The following is a 10,732-nucleotide window of genomic DNA, read 5'->3' on the forward strand; positions in this document are numbered from 1 at the left end:
GAGCTGCATATTGGAGCAGGATTTTGCCATTCGGGTGGGGAAGGCAGAGCCTTCTAAGATGGGCTGGCGAACTACAGTTTGAGGGCCAAATCAGGCATACTGCCGGTTTTTGTAAATAAAGTTTTATTTGAATGCAGTCATGCCCATTTGTTAATGGATTGTCCACAGTTGCTTTTGCTCTATAAAGGCAGAGACTGTATGGTCCCCAAAGCCTAAAATATTTACTGTCTGGCCCTTTACAGAAAAAAAATTATCCTGCCTACTCCTGGTGCTGGGATTAAACGCTTGGGCTATGAATCAACAGCCTGCATTCAAATCTCAGCTCTAGCACTTTTTTTCTGGGTAACCTTGGTTACATACCTATAAAACGGGAATATGAATATTTCTGGGCTGCTGGGTTATTATGAGTCATCTTAATGAAAGCCTTCCAGAGGTCTTCCCATATTCTTGATGCCCTAGATTATTTATAATCGTGCTAGATCTTTTCTGTTGTTATAAAAATTAAACATCAAAAATATTTGAGGAATTTGGGCAGCCTCCCTTCCTGTTCCAGGAATAAAAGATCCTGGACTATTTGCAGCATTTTTTCAGTATATTTGATGTGGATTAATGGAGTTGTGGCAGCTTAGGAAGGGTCCACTGGTGCGTCTTTGCTGCATGTGGGATATCATTTTGGTTAGAGACTAAAAAATTCAGGTATACAGGTAAACTCTCTAGGAGACAAAAAATTGGGATGATAGGATCACGCTTCACTATGGTCTCTATAGAGTCAGATCAAGGATTAGAGGAATTAATAAGAGAATATTTTCCAGGGATTGATGTGGATTCTGGCATCAATTATTTAAGTCTGGGAATGGGGAGACTTGGCCAGACAGCGGTTCCTGGGAAGTAGATCTGGGGCTTCTAGCTGGCCACAAGCTCAATTTGAGCCAGATGTATACAGCTGCCAAGGACACCATCTTAGCCTGCATTTACAGAGCCAGTGTATGCATCGTGGATTCAAGGAAGGTAAAGCAAGAAAACCGTTTTAATGAGCTCGACAGGCACGTCCAGAGCAGGAAGGTAAGTTATGGAGACAAATCACACATTTGAATGGAGGTGTTGCCAAAGTTTGTAGGCTGAGGGGGAGTGGGGGGGTAGTCAGGTTGTTGAGTCATCTGGGAACTGTCAGAATGAGGAATGCCTGCAAGTTCTAGATGGTTCCCAGGAAAAGAGATGACCACAAGGGAAGAGACAGCTTTTCCAAAGCTCTAAGGCCGTCTTACTATCTCGTGTGTGTGTGTGTGTGTGTGTGTGTGTGTGTGTGTGTTTCCAAGCCTTAGGGAAATCAATGTGAGGTACTCATTTTTGAGTGTATCATCTCGGCTCACAGTTTCCCCACCCCTCCCCCGTGCCCCCCACTCCACAGTTGCCAGGGAGGCGGCTTCCCGGAAGCCATATTTGTTCCTCACCACTGGCCTTCCTGTTGACAGCTGATGGGCCGAGGGATGGATGGCTGCTGGAGGCCAGGACAATCGGATTGTCTCCCTGGGGAATGTGAGATCTGCCCTGAGGCACAGTCAGTCTGCGTCTCCAGAGAACTCGATCTGTGATGTGGAAATCTGGGGCCCCGTGAGCAGCCGTTTGCTCTCATGACAATGGAGTAGCTAAGAAAATCAACCGACAGAAAAGAATGAGGCAGAGATGCCGAGAAGCAGAGGTCTTGCCTGGATGGCCGAATTTTTTTCGGCCTCCCATTTCGTGGTTTCGGTTCTTCTAAAGCCTGACTGCCTTCCTGGACACGGGCTCATGGCTTATCTTTATATCCTGGTGATAATTCCCCCTTTTTGCTTATGCTAGGTCAACCGGGTTTCTGCATTTGTAATTAAAAGTGTTTTGTTTTTTGTTTTTTTTTTTAATAAATTTTTTAAAAAAGATTTTTATTTATTTATTTGACAGAGAGAGAGAGAGTGTGTGTCAGTGAGCACACAAGCAGGGGGAGCTACAGCCAGGGGGAGAGAAGCAGGCTCCCCGCTGAGCAGGGTGCCCGATGCGGGGCTCCATCCCAGGATCCTGGGATCATGACCTGAGCTGAAGGCAGACGCTTCACCGACTGAGCCACCCAGGCGCCCCTATAAATAAAAGTATCTTAAGTCTTTCAGAGGGCAGCAGAGAATAGCTCAGTGTATGGGCGACATAATGGTAGATCTTGTCCAACCGCTGAAAGAGTAGCCTTGGGAAGGGAACAATATGTCTGTTTCTGGGATCATTCAGATGGAAGCTGGACGACCCTATAACTGGGAGCCACTTGAAGCTGAACTGGGTTGGACTTGGGTTTCAGAAGGATTTGGCATTGACTCTGGGCCCTGCACTTTCTAGCTGTGGGACAGGAGGGCAACGTTCTTCCCCTTTACCGCGCCTCCTTCTGAACGATGGGGAGAACAGGCGTATCTTCGAGAACCGGGACGATGTGTCAGTTTTCGATTGCTGCTGTAAGAACCTGCCCCCAAATTAGCGGCTTAAAACAGAACAGATTTATTCTTTTATGGTTCTGGAGGTCAGAAGTCCAACACGGGCTTTCCTGGGTGAAGGCCAAGGTGTTGGCAGGGCGGTGTCCCTCTGGAGGCTCTGGAGGAAAACCCACTTCCTTGGCTTTTCCTGCGTCTAGAGGCCATGTGCATTCCTTGACTTGTGGCCCCTCTCTCCGCCTGCAGAGCGCCCCTCTTCAACCCCTCTTCTGTCTCACGCCTGCTCTGACACTGACCTCCCGCCTCCCCCTTTCACGGACAAGGACCCCATGATTACCCTGGACCCGCCTGGGTCATCAAAGGTAATCTCTCCCTGGAACTCCCTGGAACCCAGTCTCGTCGGCAGCATCACGTTGGCTGCACCAGGTACCCCATTCGCAGGTTCTAGGGATTAGGATGTGACCATCTTTAGGGAGCCACTTTCCAACTTCCTCCACCTAACAGCACTAAAAGCTAACCTTTATTGAAGGCTGTCTGTGCCTCGGGTCCAGGGCTACGCACTTTCAGGCAAGTGATCCTGTTGACGGGTCCCCACAGCTCCAAAAGATAGACTCAGAAAGGTAAAATCATCCGCCCTGAGGCAGGCAGCTAGGAAGCAGTGATGCCAAAAACCAGGCAGGACTCATCGTCTCCCTCCAGAGCCCTCTCTCTCACCCACCGGTGAGGAATGGCAAACCCACGGGTCTTACTGCAGCCGAGCAGAGTCTGTGGTAAGCCAGAGAGGACTGGGGCGATCTTACAGGGATGGTGGCTCCGTAGACCCAGCCCATAGGCACGGGTTTTCCAACAGATGGCATACGTTGGGATTATTCATGTGAAATGTCCCCATTTTGAAATGCTGGAAACCAATTCAAATATTTATTTTTTGTTTATTTATTAAGATTTAATTTATTTATTTGACAGAGAGTGAGAGATCACAAATAGACAACTCGAGAGGGTCCGCGGGACTCGATCCCAGGACCCTGAGATTATGACCTGAGCTGAAGGCAGAGGCTTCACCCCACTGAGCCACTCAGGTGCCCCCAATTCAAATATTTAAAAAAAAAAAACCTTTATGCAACCACATAATATAGCCTGATGGGTTCATCTCACTTTACACTACCAATTTAAACTATGATACTATACTCTTCTTCTTAACATTTGAAGATACGTGACTCATCCTAATGGCAAACGGTTATTTGGGATTTATTATATACTTGGCATGATGCTACCTGCTTTACTGTCCTATCTTATTCACTAGTATGTTCTTGGTTAAGAATTGAACTCCCTAGCTGGGAAATTATTTTTATTTTTTTATAGGATTTTTCTTGGCGAGTGTAAGACTCCTATGAAGGGTAAAGAGTAGAGGCTCGGTTGATCTTGGTATCCAAACCTGGCTCCGGCATTTAAGTCACTGTGTGATGGTGGGCTGGTGAATGCAGCTGTCCAAGGCTACCTCTTCGTCTCTAGAGTTTGTTCATAGTTTTCTGGTAAGGTTTCTGTGATGCCATGATCATAACTAGAAGCGCTTTCCACAGCACCATACAAATATTACTTACCATTCATAGATAATTCGCCCAACGAGCATAATCAGCAGGTCAACCCAGAGACTGTGGCCTCTCTTGTAAATAAAAGCTTGAGATTGGATGCCAATTTTCAGCTGGAAAGAGTCTCACATCGGGTCTCGGGGCTGTAGAGGAGCCTGACTTCACCGTTCCAACTGCCTCAGAGCCAAGATGGACACTTGCTGACTGGGAGCAGCTATGGTTCTACCTCGGAGTCATGGGCATTACCTTCTTGAGTTCCTAAGTCATTGTCAAGACCTGCTTTCTACGCTGGAGGCAAATCCAAAATGGCAGCGAAGGCTGGGTCTCAGGGCTTCGGGGTGCTACTGTAGATCCGTCGCTAGTCAGATGGGCTTAGGACTCCTTTGAGACTCCATTTCTCATCTGGCAAATGGGGCACATTGGATGAGTTCAGGCAATCGACAATCTATTCTGTTACTTTTAAAAAATGGGCTAAGTAGACAGGGTAATTCCTTACCAATGTATCTTAGGACTTTTTGTATTTTCTTTTAGATTTTATTTATTTATTTGACAGAGAGAGAGAGAGAACACAAGCAGGGGGAACAGCAGGCAGAGGGAGAGGAAGAAGTAGGCTCCCAGAAGAGCAGGAAGCCTGACTCGGGGCTTGATCCCAAGACCCCGAGATCATGACCTAAGCTGAAAGCAGATGCTTAACGGCTGAGCCACCCAGGTGCCCCTTTCTGTATTTTCTTAAGTGGTTTCTGTTTTGGGGAATAGAATGGTGGATATCAGGGGCTGGCGGGAGGCAGCAGTGACAGGACAGGAGAGATGCTCTCTGAGGATACAAACCTGCAACTACTAGAGAAATGAATCCTGGAGGTCTATTGCACAGCGCAGTGATTACAGACAACAACACTGTTATAAACATCAAACTTCCTAGGAGGCTAGGTCTTCATTATTCCCACCACACAGGAGCCATGGTAATTTTGGGGGGTAATGGAGGTGTTAGCTAACGCTACAATGGCAATCATGCATGCAATGTATACATTTATCAAGTCAAAATGTTGCACACTGTAAAGTTATACAAGGTTCTATGGCAGATACATTTCCATTTTAAAAAAGGTTTGTGTGTTTTAAAAGATTTTATTTATTTATTTGAGAGAGATCGAGAGCACGACCAGGGGCAGGGGCAGAGGGACAAGAAGACTCCCCAGTGAGCAGGAAGCCCGACACCACACGGGGCTCGATCTCAGGACCCTGAGATTATGAGCCGAAGTCAGATGCTTAACCGACTGATCCTCCCTGGCGCCCTCCAAAAGTAGTTTCTGATTCGAAGGTTTGTATCCTCAGGTATCTGGACGCCAGAAAAAAATACGAACAAAACTTTCATAATATTTGTATTTTAAGAATTAGAAGTTTAAGCCTAAGAGTTAAAACAGGTGAAAATGAAGTTTCCCTTCCTCTCTTGGTCACGGTCTCGTTGTTCCCATCTTCAGCGGAGACCAAGGTTACTGGTTCCTAGTCTGTTCTTCCAGAGATGTTCTAGGCCAATGGTTCCAAACCAGCAGACGATGTTGACTCTGGGGGGCAATTTTGACTCTGGGGGCATTTGGCGGAATCTGGAGACATTTCTGTTTGTCACAGCTGAGGGAGGGGTGCCCCTGGCCTCTGGTGGGTAGAAGCCAGAGATCTTACAACAGCGCAGGACTGCTCCCCGTAGCAGAGAATTGTCTGGCCCCAAACACCACCAGTGCTGAGATTCAGGATTCTTGCTGTATGTGTATTAGCAAACACAAGTGACACACACAGACACCTGCACATACATGCCCTTGCCATGTACAAACTGTGGATAAGACCATACACTTGACTTTGTCTTGTCTTTGTCCCTTTGCTCTGGAGAAGTACCTGCACATACAGATCCTTACAAACTACAGAATATCCTGCTGGATAGATGGGTCATTCATTTCCTCAGTCCCCTACTGAGACACATTTACATTGTTTCCAGTTTCTGCAAATGAACAATATTGCTATAGTAATGTAGAGACTTACTGAATCGTTTTCTTATATGCCTGGAACTAATATAACACTGTATGTTAATTACGCTTCAATAAAAAATTGCTGTGATTATTCCTTTTTTCAAAAAAAAGATTTTGTTTATTTATTTGAGAGAGAGAGAGAGAAGGAGTAGGGGGCAGGGGGATGGGCAGAGTCAGAGGGAGAAGAAGTCTCACCACTGAGCAGGGAGCCCAATGACTTGGGGCTCAATCCCAGGACCCTGAGATCATAACCCAAGTTGACAGTAGATGCTGAACCGACTGAGCCACCCAGGTGTCCCTCTGATTAATCTTGTTCACATATGCTCATATACTCATGTATACTTGTCTGATAATTCCTCCAACTGATATAACCGGGTCAAATAGCACGTGGCTTTAAAATGCTGCTAGGATGGGGCACCTGGGTGGCTCAGTGGGTTAAAGCCTCTGCCTTCAGCTCAGGTCATGAACCCAGGGTCCTGGGATCGAGCCCCTCATAGGGCTCTCTGCTCCGCGGGGAGCCTGCTTCCTCCTCTCTCTGCCTGCCTCTCTGCCTATTTGTGATCTCTGTCTGTCATATAAATAAAATCTTTAAAAAAATAAATAAATAAAATAAAATGTTTCTAGGTGTTACCAAAGGTCCTCCCCAAACACTAATTTACATTCTCACCTACAAGGAGAGACTGCAGCTTGCTGACACCTTTCCCAACAGAATATGGTCCTTCTGTCCTTTAGCTGATCTAAATTCAAGTAATTACATACACTTTGAAAAATATATCTTATTTTTAAGTGATCTCTACATTCAACGTGGGGCTCGAACTCACAACCCAGAGCTTAGGAGTCGTACGCTCTTCCAACAGAGCCGGCCGGGCACCCCGGTAATTACATACTTTGAACCGAGTGTAATTTCCAACCATTCATTTTTCAACAAATATTTGTTCTTTGTGTCAGACACTGGGGCGGGGTCAGGAAGGGGAGAATAAATCCTGGGGTCACCCTACTCTCAGTGTACAAGTGACAAGCCAAGACACAGTTTATAGCACAGGACAATCAATTCTGTGAATTAGGCTGGCACAGAAAGACACTGCCAGCCTTTTGTTTCCCTGTGGGCCCTGGGTGTGTCCAAGCTCCTAATTTGTCAAAAAAAAAAGGGGGGGGCCTGGAAAATAGATTTTTATGCGACAGCTCCTCATTTTGAAATGCTGGCAAGAAATTCAAATAATTTAAAACCATTGTGAGGGTCAAAGAAATCAGATCTGAAGGATGGGTCCAGCCGAAGCGCGGACAGCGTTCACCTCTCGCGTTCAATGCTGTTGCTGCTTCTCGAGGAGTCGAATGAATGCCAAACCTCCCGCCGCAGACAAGGGGGCTGTGCGATATGTTTGCAAGCAGCCTTGTTTTATAGGGAGAAATCTTCAGACGTGGAATTGCTCAGGAAAATAAAATAAAAGGTTTCAAGGCATTTGGTACACACGGCCAAGCTGGTTCCCAGAAAATGATGCTAATTTACATTTCTCCCCTCAGTAACAAGAGCGTTTTCTTCTCTGTACTCTTGTATTAACAATGAGGACTTTCTTCTGCCAGTTTTACGGTTAAAAATATTCTCATTGTTAGATTACTTTATTATTTATGATATTCTCTGTTGAAATGAAAATACTGACGTTACCAGGGGCTGGCAAATATGTTGAACTGAAACACTCATACGCCATTGGTAGGAACGTAAAATGGAAAATAGTTTGTCAGTTTCTTAAAACGTCGAACATACACCCAATCTATGATCCAGCCAGTCCACGCTTAGAGAAGAGAAAGTATCCGTCGATAAGGAGGCTTGTGTATAAATGTTTATAGTGACTATAATTGCAGTAGCCCCAAACTGAAAATAACCCACATGTCCATCAACAGGTGAATGGGTTAGGCAACTATGGTCGAGCCACACAATGGCATCCTGCCCGGCAAGAAAAAGGAATGACCAGATGGTACATGTGATAATAAGGATGAATCTCAAAATTGTTACGCTGAAAGTGCCAGACCAAAAAAAAAAAAAAAAAAAAAGGTATATATCGTTTGATTCCACCTATATAAAATTCTAGAACGTAAACACTAATCTGCAGTGACAGAAAGCAGAGTTGGTTGTCTGATGATAGGGGGTCGGGAGGAGAGGAAGGGGAAGGATTATAAAAAAAACTTTAGGGGATGAATGATATGCTCACTAAATTAATTGGGGGTGATGGTTTCACAGGTATATACATAGGACAGAAAATAGCAAGTTATACCTTTTCAATAAGCACAGTGTATGGCAAGTCAAGTATATACCACTAAGTCTTTTTAAAAAATCCCACCGATATTACAACAGAGGCTCCTGGCTGGCTCAGTCAGTAGATCATGTGATGCTCGGTCTCAGAGCTGTGAGTTCAAGCCCCATACTGGGCACAGAGTTTATGTTAAAAAAAAAATTACAACATTCTTGTTCTTACTTGAATTACTACTATCGATGCTGTTGGTTACTAAGCAGGAATACCGAGTATGGTCAGGCTGGCTGTGAACAACCCCATTCTGGGGGAGCAGCCCACGTAGACTAGAGTGCCAGCACCGCCTCCCCCACCTGGAGGCCCGTGATGGATGTAGCTGCATTCCTTGACCGGCCGCCTCTACTTCTCTGTATGGGTGTTGCCTTTAAAAAAAAAATCACCTATGAGTTCTCTTTACATATTAAGGCTATTAAATGAGTGTCTGTCAGACGAGTTGCAAAGAAGATGTTCTCCAGCTTCACAATTTGGAGCTGAGTTTTGATGCTGGCAAGCCAGTGACATTTACTTCTTATCTGATAAATGATTTCTTGCAAAGGCTGCCCGGTGAATTCCTTCGTTGGCACCTATGATCACTGCTTCAGCACTTGTTGTTTTAGAAACAGGTTTGTCCAGCAACTTGTGTTTGTCATCTTCCTGGTGATTTCTTTGATCGAGGTGCTGTTGGCGTTCAGGTCAGATGCATGAGATTTTGATGGACGTTTGGAGCGACTCACCAAAAAATTGCCTCTTCATAAAATCATGGCTGGGAGTGCCTCTCCTTTTTTTTTTTTTTTTTAAGATTTTGTTTATTTATTTGCAAAAGAGAGAGAGGGAGCAAGAGTGCACAAACAGGGGGGAGCAGGAGGCAGAGGGAGAGGCAGGCTCCCCGCTGAGCAAGGAGCCCCACATGGGACTCGATCTGAGAACTGTGGGATCATGACCTGAGCTGAAGGTAGATGCTTAACTGACTGAGCCACCCAGCTGTCCCATTCCTTTCCTTTTTTCTCCTTCTTCTCTTCCTTTTATTTCAGTTACGGAGGCGGCCAGCATTTACTGAGGGCTCACCCCCCTCCCCCATGCCTGTCCCTGCCCTGGGACTCAGAGCTTAGGAGTCTCCCACATTGAATCCTTGTAGCCCTGGGAGTTAGATACAGTTGGCTCCATTTTTTCAGATAAGAGAACGAACTTTCCGAAGAAGAGGAAACAAAATCTGATCCAGGATCACAGAGGGAGTAGGTGAAGAAACGGAGTTTTGACTCCTATTGGTCAGACTTCAAAACGCAAACCGCCTCCCGCTCATCACTCTGGGTTTCAGTGAGTTGCCCACGAGCTTGTCTTTGTTTGTCTTCAGAAAGGTAAAAAGACGTGAAAAGAAGGTCAAGAGGTAAAGAGGTAAAGACGCACTTCGTCCCTTAACCCTGGTTACAAACCCGAGATTTTGTGCTCAGTGGGCCGTGAGATCTGCGGGACTGAGCCGGAAACATAACGGTTGGTGTGGGCTGGGGTGAGGGGGCGGGGAGAGGAGGTGAGGAGAGGAGGTGCTTCTCAAACGCGTTCACTTCGGTTCCACCCACCAACATATAATGGATCAAAAAGTGATAGGACAATAGGCTCATTTTGTCACACGCTCCTTTAACAGTCAGATCATACCTGATAAGGAGAGAGCGGAGTTTCTCAGCATCAGCACTGTTGACCTTCGGGCAGCTCAGAGGCTGCCGGGGCTGGGGTGGGGGGCTGGCTGTCCTCTGCCTCGTAAGAGGTTCAGCAGCATTCCTGGTCTCTACCCACTGGACAGCCCTGTTGTGACAACCAGCTATGTCTGCAGACATTGCCAAATCTCCCCTGGGGAGGGAACACCACCCCACCCCTCCCCAGTTAAGAACCACTAGTCTATGATTAATAAAAGCTTACCAATGACTTCCAGAGCTCCAAAGAAATATCTTTAGATTACAAGGCCCGTAAAAACATGCTGGGACATTTATTCCTCTCTCTTATTTTCCCACTAGCAGAGCTTCCTAGTGGAAGCTTAATGTTTGGGGAGCACACTTAGAAGTCTCCGGAAATGTTTACTTAAACGTTATTACTTATTACTTATTTACTTAAACATTATTACTTATTATTATTACTTATCCCCGATTAAAAGAAAACATTTTTATCATCCTTCCCTCATTGCAAGTGATACTTACTGAACTCAGAACATTTGCCCATCTCAGTGCTAAGTCCCTCAATGCCTGTGATCTCATTTGAATACTCATAGCTTTTTACAATGGGCATAGACATCACCCCCATTTGCTTGAGGAGGACACAGAGATTCAAGAAGGTTACGTAACTTCTCCAGGGTCACTCAGAAAGACCCCAGTTTGTGTTACCCTGGCGTTCCTTCTCCATACTGATTTCCA

General features: G+C 45.7%; 1 protein-coding gene and 1 long non-coding RNA gene across 5 annotated transcripts in view; one reads left to right on the forward strand and one right to left on the reverse strand.

Annotated features, from left to right (window-relative positions):
- Positions 1–10,732, reverse strand: part of CYP24A1 (cytochrome P450 family 24 subfamily A member 1) — a 344,657-nt gene that overhangs the window by 71,602 nt on the left and 262,323 nt on the right. The window lies entirely within an intron of this gene.
- On the forward strand, positions 616–9,806 carry LOC309871078. Of its 4 annotated transcripts, none has more exons than XR_014315013.1 (4): positions 616–1,062; positions 2,694–2,809; positions 7,948–8,098; positions 9,506–9,806. It is a non-coding gene; the product is annotated as an uncharacterized lncRNA (long non-coding RNA). The 4 variants fall into 4 exon arrangements; XR_014315014.1 differs by having other exon boundaries at positions 9,511–9,806; XR_014315015.1 differs by lacking the exon at positions 9,506–9,806 and adding an exon at positions 1,941–2,471 and having other exon boundaries at positions 7,948–8,303.

The sequence above is a fragment of the Mustela nivalis genome (genome assembly GCF_964662115.1).
Source record: "Mustela nivalis genome assembly, chromosome: 8".
In the NCBI taxonomy this organism is placed as follows: domain Eukaryota; kingdom Metazoa; phylum Chordata; class Mammalia; order Carnivora; family Mustelidae; genus Mustela; species Mustela nivalis.